This window comes from Pseudophryne corroboree, chromosome 3 (assembly GCF_028390025.1).
Source record: "Pseudophryne corroboree isolate aPseCor3 chromosome 3, aPseCor3.hap2, whole genome shotgun sequence".
NCBI classification, from domain to species: domain Eukaryota; kingdom Metazoa; phylum Chordata; class Amphibia; order Anura; family Myobatrachidae; genus Pseudophryne; species Pseudophryne corroboree.
This window is the reverse complement of record NC_086446.1, coordinates 113,103,939-113,109,938: the sequence shown is the minus strand read 5'-3', so window position 1 is coordinate 113,109,938 and position 6,000 is coordinate 113,103,939. Positions and strand designations below refer to the sequence as shown.

The window sequence follows — 6,000 nt, the reverse complement described above, 5'->3', positions numbered from 1 at the left end:
GTACTAACAGAAACCATAAAGCTCTTCTACAGTCACACCACACTGGATATGCCCAATCTCATCTCATCTTGGAAGCTAAGCAGTGTTGGGCCTGATTAGTACTTGGATGGGAGACCACCTGGGAATACAAGGTGCTGTAGATAATTTTATACTGCCAACACCGTTCTGTTGATGCATTCCATTTTAAAACGTATTCATTTATGAACCAGTAGTTAGAAGTAGAAAAGTTATAACAGAAACCACAAAGTTAATCTACAGCCACACCACACTGGATACGCCCAATCTCATCTGATCTTGGAAGCTAAGCAGTGTTGGGCCTGGTTAGTACTTGGATGGGAGACCACCTGGGAATACAAGGTGCTGTAGATAATTTTATACTGCCAACACCGTTCTGTTGATGCATTCCATTTTCAAACGTATTCATTTATGAACCAGTAGTTAGAAGTAGAAAAGTTCTAACAGCAATCATAAAGCTCATCTACAGCCAAGCCACACTGGATACGCCCAATCTCATCTGATCTTGGAAGCTAAGCAGAGTTAGGCCTGGTTAGTACTTGGACGGGAGACCACCTGGGAATACAAGGTGCTGTAGATATTTTTATACTACCAACACCGTTCTGTTGATGCATTCCATTTTAAAACGTATTTATTTATGAACCAGTAGTTAGAAGTAGAAAAGTTCTAACAGAAACCACAAAGTTCATTTACAGCCACACCACACTGGATACGCCCAATCTCATCTGATCTTGGAAGCTAAGCAGTGTTGGGCCTGGTTAGTACTTGGATGGGAGACCACCTGGGAATACAAGGTGCTGTAGATAATTTTATACTGCCAACACCGTTCTGTTGATGCATTCCATTTTCAAACGTATTCTTTTATGAACCAGTAGTTAGAAGTAGAAAAGTTCTAACAGAAACCACAAAGTTCATCTACAGCCACACCACACTGGATACGCCCAATCTCATCTGATCTTGGAAGCTAAGCAGTGTTGGGCCTGGTTAGTACTTGGATGGGAGACCACCTGGGAATACAAGGTGCTGTAGATATTTTTATACTGCCAACACCGTTCTGTTGATGCATTCTATTTTCAAACGTATTCATTTATGAACCAGTAGTTAGAAGTAGAAAAGTTCTAACAGAAACCACAGAGCTCATCTACAGCCACAACACAGTGGATACGCCCAATCTCATCTGATCTTGGAAGCTAAGCAGTGTTGGGCCTGGTTAGTACTTGGATGGGAGACCACCTGGAAATACAAGGTGCTGTAGATATTTTATACTGCCAACACCGTTCTGTTGATGCATTCAATTTTCAAATGTATTCATTTATGAACCAGTAGTTAGAAGTAGAAAAGTTCAAACAGAAACCATAAAGCTCATCTACAGCCACACCACACTGGATACGCCCAATCTCATCTGATCTTGGAAGCTAAGCAGTGTTGGGCCTGGTTAGTACTTGGATGGGAGACCGCCTGGGAATACAAGGTGCTGTAGATAATTTTATACTGCCAACACCGTTCTGTTGATGCATTCCATTTTCAAACAAATTCATTTATGAACCAGTAGTTAGAACAGGCATTCCCAACCACGGTCCTCAAGGCACACTAACAGTGCAGGTTTTTGTGATATCCAGGCTTCAGCACAGGTGACTTAATTAGTAGCTAAATTATTTTGATTTAACCATCTGTGCTGCAGCCTTGATATCACTAAAACCTGCACTGTTGGTGTGCCTTGAGTACCGTGGTTGGGAATGCCTGAGTTAGAAGTAGAAAAGTTCTAACAGAAACCACAAAGCTCATCTACAGCCACACCACACTGGATACGCCCAATCTCATCTGATCTTGGAAGCTAAGCAGTGTTGGGCCTGTTTAGTACTTGGATGGGAGACCACCTGGGAATACAAGGTGCTGTAGATATTTTTATACTGCCAACACCGTTCTGTTGATGCATTCCATTTTAAAACGTATTCATTTATGAACCAGTTGTTAGAAGTAGAAAAGTTCTAACAGAAACCAGAAAGTTCATCTACAGCAACACCACACTGGATACGCCCAATCTCATCTGATCTTGGAAGCTAAGCAGTGTTGGGTCTGGTTAGTACTTGGATGGGAGACCACCTGGGAATACGAGGTGCTGTAGATATTTTTATACTGCCAACACCGTTCTGTTGATGCATTCCATTTTCAAACGTATTCATTTATGAACCAGTAGTTAGAAGTAGAAAAGTTCTAACAGAAACCAAAAGTTCATCTACAGCCACACCACACTGGATACGTCCAATCTCATCTGATCTTGGAAGCTAAGCAGTGTTGGGCCTGGTTAGTACTTGGATGGGAGACCACCTGGGAATACAAGGTGCTGTAGATATTTTTATACTGCCAACACCGTTCTGTTGATGCATTCCATTTTCAAACGAATTCATTTATGAACCAGTAGTTAGAAGTAGAAAAGTTCTAACAGAAACTACAAAGCTCATCTACAGCCACACCACACTGGATACGCCCAATCTCATCTGATCTTGGAAGCTAAGCAGTGTTGGGCCTGGTTAGTACTTGGATGGGAGACCACCTGGGAATACAACGTGCTGTAGATATTTTTATACTGCCAACACCGTTCTGTTGATGCATTCCATTTTAAAACGTATTCATTTATGAACCAGTAGTTAGAAGTAGAAAAGTTCAAACAGAAACCACAAAGCTCATCTACAGCCACACCACACTGGATACGCCCAATCTCATCTGATCTTGGAAGCTAAACAGTGTTGGGCCTGGTTAGTACTTGGATGGGAGACCACCTGGGAATACAAGGTGCTGTAGATATTTTTATACTGCCAACACCGTTCTGTTGATGCATTCCATTTTCAAACGTATTCTTTTATGAACCAGTAGTTAGAAGTAGAAAAGTTCTCACAGAAACCACAAAGTTCATCTACAGCCACACCAAACTGCATACGCCCAATCTCATCTGATCTTGGAAGCTAAGCAGTGTTGGGCCTGGTTAGTACTTGGATGGGAGACCACCTGGGAATACAAGGTGCTGTAGATATTTTTATACTGCCAACACCGTTCTGTTGATGCATTCTATTTTCAAATGTATTCATTTATGAACCAGTAGTTAGAAGTAGAAAAGTTCTAACAGAAACCACAAAGCTCATCTACAGCCAAAACACAGTGGATACGCCCAATCTCATCTGATCTTGGAAGCTAAGCAGTGTTGGGCCTGGTTAGTATTTGGATGGGAGACCACCTGGGATTACAAGGTGCTGTAGATATTTTATACTGCCAACACCGTTCTGTTGATGCATTCAATTTTCAAATGTATTCATTTATGAACCAGAAGTTAGAAGTAGAAAAGTTCAAACAGAAACCATAAAGCTCATCTACAGCCACACCACACTGGATACGCCCAATCTCATCTGATCTTGGAAGCTAAGCAGTGTTGGGCATGGTTAGTACTTGGATGAGAGACCACCTGGGAATACAAGGTGCTGTAGATAATTTTATACTGCCAACACCGTTCTGTTGATGCATTCCATTTTAAAACGTATTCATTTATGAACCAGTAGTTAGAAGTAGAAAAGTTCAAATAGAAACCACAAAGCTCATCTACAGCCACACCACACTGGATACGCCCAATCTCATCTGATCTTGGAAGCTAAGCAGTGTTGGGCCTGGTTAGTACTTGGATGGGAGACCACCTGGGAATACAAGGTGCTGTAGATATTTTTTACTGCCAACACCGTTCTATTGATGCATTCCATTTTCAAACGTATTCATTTATGAACCAGTAGTTAGAAGTAGAAAAGTTCTAACAGAAACCACAAAGCTCATCTACAGCCACACCGCACTGGATACGCCCAATCTCATCTGATCTTGGAAGCTAAGCAGTGTTGGGCCTGGTTAGTACTTGGATGGGAGACCACCTGGGAATACAAGGTGCTGTAGATATTTTTATACTGCCAACACCGTTCTGTTGATGCATTCCATTTTCAAACGTATTAATTTATGAACCAGTAGTTAGAAGTAGAAAAGTTCTAACAGAAACCACAAAGCTCATCTACAGCCACACTACACTGGATACGCCCAATCTCATCTGATCTTGGAAGCTAAGCAGTGTTGGGCCTGGTTAGTACTTGGATGGGAGACCACCTGGGAATACAAGGTGCTGTAGATATTTTTATACTGCCAACACCGTTCTGTTGATGCATTCCATTTTCAAACGTATTAATTTATGAACCAGTAGTTAGAAGTAGAAAAGTTCTAACAGAAACCACAAAGCTCATCTACAGCCACACCGCACTGGATACGCCCAATCTCATCTGATCTTGGAAGCTAAGCAGTGTTGGGCCTGGTTAGTACTTGGATGGGAGACCACCTGGGAATACAAGGTGCTGTAGATATTTTTATACTACCAACACCGTTCTGTTGATGCATTCCATTTTCAAACGTATTCATTTATGAACCAGTAGTTAGAAGTAGAAAAGTTCTAACAGAAACCAGAAAGTTCATCTACAGCAACACCACACTGGATACGCCCAATCTCATCTGATCTTGGAAGCTAAGCAGTGTTGGGCCTGGTTAGTACTTGGATGGGAGACCACCCGGTAATACAAGGTGCTGTAGATATTTTTATACTGCCAACACCATTCTGTTGATGCAGTCCATTTTCAAACGTATTCATTTATGAACCAGTAGTTAGAAGTAGAAAAGTTCTAACAGAAACAGCAAAGCTCATCTACAGCCACAGCACACTGGATACGCCCAATCTCATCTGATCTTGGAAGCTAAGCAGTGTTGGGCCTGGTTAGTACTTGGATGGGAGACCACCTGGGAGTACAAGGTGCTGTAGATATTTTTATACTGCCAACACCGGTCTGTTGATGCATTCCATTTTCAAACGTTTTCATTTATGAACCAGTAGTTAGAAGTAGAAAAGTTCTAACAGAAACCACAAAGCTCATCTACAGCCACACCACACTGGATACGCCCAATCTCATCTGATCTTGGAAGCTAAGCAGTGTTGGGCCTGGTTAGTACTTGGATGTGAGACCACCTAGGAATACAAGGTGCTGTAGATATTTTTATACTGCCAACACCGTTCTGTTGATGCATTCCATTTTCAAATGTATTCATTTATGAACCAGTAGTTAGAAGTAGAAAAGTTCTAACAGAAACCAGAAAAGTTCATCTACAGCAGGCATTCCCAACCGCGGTCCTCAAGGCACACCAACAGTGCAGGTTTTAGTGATATCCAGGCTTCAGCACAGATGGTTAAATCAAAATAACTTAGGTACTAATTAAATCACCTGTGTTCAAGCCTGGCTTTCACTAAAACCAGGACTGTTAGTGTGCCTTGAGGACCGCGGTTGGGAAACACTGATCTACAGCAACACCACACTGGATACGCCCAATCTCATCTGATCTTGGAAGCTAAGCAGTGTTGGGCCTGGTTAGTACTTGGATGGGAGACCACCTGGGAATACAAGGTGCTGTAGATATTTTTATACTGCCAACACCGTTCTGTTGATGAAAGAAGAAGAGAAATTTTGCTGCGCCGATGTGTCTCTATTCCTCTAATAAATTAAGCGAAATAGCTTATAACTTGAAAATAAGATCCCAAGTGTCAGAGGTGTGTGCGCTTCTATAAGGAGTAGTGAGTTACTCCTAGATTGATAAACTAAAGAAAAGTGGATATAGAATAGAAGCGCTCAACACTCACTGACCCTGTGATCTAAAATTAAATAACAACCAAGGTGTCCTTGGGGATTTTTTGAATGTAAAAATATATTTATTATAATACAGTAAAAATTGTACAATAAACCAAATCTATATCTTATCATAAAACCCTTTATCCTCACTGCAATTCTATTGCCAAGAGCTATTCTACATTCACATCAAATTGCAGATGTCAGCTAGATAACTAGCAGCAATATAGTGGTAACAATTGTTGCAATCAGATCTTCAGGCTATCTATTCAACAATGTTGAGTGTATATTCAGA

At 41.3% G+C, this 6,000-nt stretch overlaps 17 non-coding genes and 6 pseudogenes across 17 annotated transcripts; all 23 read left to right on the top strand.

The window, feature by feature from the left end:
- The first annotated feature begins 24 nt into the window (after positions 1–24).
- On the top strand, positions 25–143 carry LOC134892873 (5S ribosomal RNA; annotated as a pseudogene).
- Positions 144–250: 107 nt separating this feature from the next.
- LOC135066812 (5S ribosomal RNA) lies at positions 251–369 on the top strand. The gene has a single exon (XR_010253051.1). It is a non-coding gene; the product is annotated as a 5S ribosomal RNA (ribosomal RNA).
- A 107-nt stretch (positions 370–476) lies between these two features.
- LOC134891727 (5S ribosomal RNA) lies at positions 477–595 on the top strand (annotated as a pseudogene).
- A 107-nt stretch (positions 596–702) lies between these two features.
- LOC134902127 (5S ribosomal RNA) lies at positions 703–821 on the top strand. The gene has a single exon (XR_010175601.1). It is a non-coding gene; the product is annotated as a 5S ribosomal RNA (ribosomal RNA).
- Positions 822–928: 107 nt separating this feature from the next.
- On the top strand, positions 929–1,047 carry LOC135066800 (5S ribosomal RNA). Its single transcript, XR_010253040.1, has one exon. It is a non-coding gene; the product is annotated as a 5S ribosomal RNA (ribosomal RNA).
- Positions 1,048–1,154: 107 nt separating this feature from the next.
- Positions 1,155–1,273, top strand: LOC134892323 (5S ribosomal RNA; annotated as a pseudogene).
- A 106-nt stretch (positions 1,274–1,379) lies between these two features.
- On the top strand, positions 1,380–1,498 carry LOC134900909 (5S ribosomal RNA). Its single transcript, XR_010174410.1, has one exon. It is a non-coding gene; the product is annotated as a 5S ribosomal RNA (ribosomal RNA).
- A 300-nt stretch (positions 1,499–1,798) lies between these two features.
- Positions 1,799–1,917, top strand: LOC134901126 (5S ribosomal RNA). Its single transcript, XR_010174619.1, has one exon. It is a non-coding gene; the product is annotated as a 5S ribosomal RNA (ribosomal RNA).
- Positions 1,918–2,024: 107 nt separating this feature from the next.
- LOC135065370 (5S ribosomal RNA) lies at positions 2,025–2,143 on the top strand. The gene has a single exon (XR_010251652.1). It is a non-coding gene; the product is annotated as a 5S ribosomal RNA (ribosomal RNA).
- Positions 2,144–2,249: 106 nt separating this feature from the next.
- On the top strand, positions 2,250–2,368 carry LOC135062292 (5S ribosomal RNA). Its single transcript, XR_010248645.1, has one exon. It is a non-coding gene; the product is annotated as a 5S ribosomal RNA (ribosomal RNA).
- Positions 2,369–2,475: 107 nt separating this feature from the next.
- Positions 2,476–2,594, top strand: LOC135067462 (5S ribosomal RNA). Its single transcript, XR_010253675.1, has one exon. It is a non-coding gene; the product is annotated as a 5S ribosomal RNA (ribosomal RNA).
- A 107-nt stretch (positions 2,595–2,701) lies between these two features.
- LOC134902018 (5S ribosomal RNA) lies at positions 2,702–2,820 on the top strand. The gene has a single exon (XR_010175496.1). It is a non-coding gene; the product is annotated as a 5S ribosomal RNA (ribosomal RNA).
- Positions 2,821–2,927: 107 nt separating this feature from the next.
- On the top strand, positions 2,928–3,046 carry LOC135067844 (5S ribosomal RNA). The gene has a single exon (XR_010254053.1). It is a non-coding gene; the product is annotated as a 5S ribosomal RNA (ribosomal RNA).
- Positions 3,047–3,153: 107 nt separating this feature from the next.
- LOC134895167 (5S ribosomal RNA) lies at positions 3,154–3,272 on the top strand (annotated as a pseudogene).
- A 106-nt stretch (positions 3,273–3,378) lies between these two features.
- Positions 3,379–3,497, top strand: LOC134887682 (5S ribosomal RNA; annotated as a pseudogene).
- Positions 3,498–3,604: 107 nt separating this feature from the next.
- Positions 3,605–3,723, top strand: LOC135066788 (5S ribosomal RNA). The gene has a single exon (XR_010253028.1). It is a non-coding gene; the product is annotated as a 5S ribosomal RNA (ribosomal RNA).
- Positions 3,724–3,829: 106 nt separating this feature from the next.
- LOC134900827 (5S ribosomal RNA) lies at positions 3,830–3,948 on the top strand. Its single transcript, XR_010174331.1, has one exon. It is a non-coding gene; the product is annotated as a 5S ribosomal RNA (ribosomal RNA).
- A 107-nt stretch (positions 3,949–4,055) lies between these two features.
- LOC135060701 (5S ribosomal RNA) lies at positions 4,056–4,174 on the top strand. The gene has a single exon (XR_010247094.1). It is a non-coding gene; the product is annotated as a 5S ribosomal RNA (ribosomal RNA).
- Positions 4,175–4,281: 107 nt separating this feature from the next.
- Positions 4,282–4,400, top strand: LOC134900825 (5S ribosomal RNA). Its single transcript, XR_010174329.1, has one exon. It is a non-coding gene; the product is annotated as a 5S ribosomal RNA (ribosomal RNA).
- Positions 4,401–4,507: 107 nt separating this feature from the next.
- LOC134887233 (5S ribosomal RNA) lies at positions 4,508–4,626 on the top strand (annotated as a pseudogene).
- Positions 4,627–4,733: 107 nt separating this feature from the next.
- Positions 4,734–4,852, top strand: LOC135069852 (5S ribosomal RNA). The gene has a single exon (XR_010256033.1). It is a non-coding gene; the product is annotated as a 5S ribosomal RNA (ribosomal RNA).
- A 107-nt stretch (positions 4,853–4,959) lies between these two features.
- LOC134885751 (5S ribosomal RNA) lies at positions 4,960–5,078 on the top strand. Its single transcript, XR_010169858.1, has one exon. It is a non-coding gene; the product is annotated as a 5S ribosomal RNA (ribosomal RNA).
- Positions 5,079–5,379: 301 nt separating this feature from the next.
- Positions 5,380–5,498, top strand: LOC135059709 (5S ribosomal RNA). Its single transcript, XR_010246110.1, has one exon. It is a non-coding gene; the product is annotated as a 5S ribosomal RNA (ribosomal RNA).
- Positions 5,499–6,000: the final 502 nt, after the last annotated feature.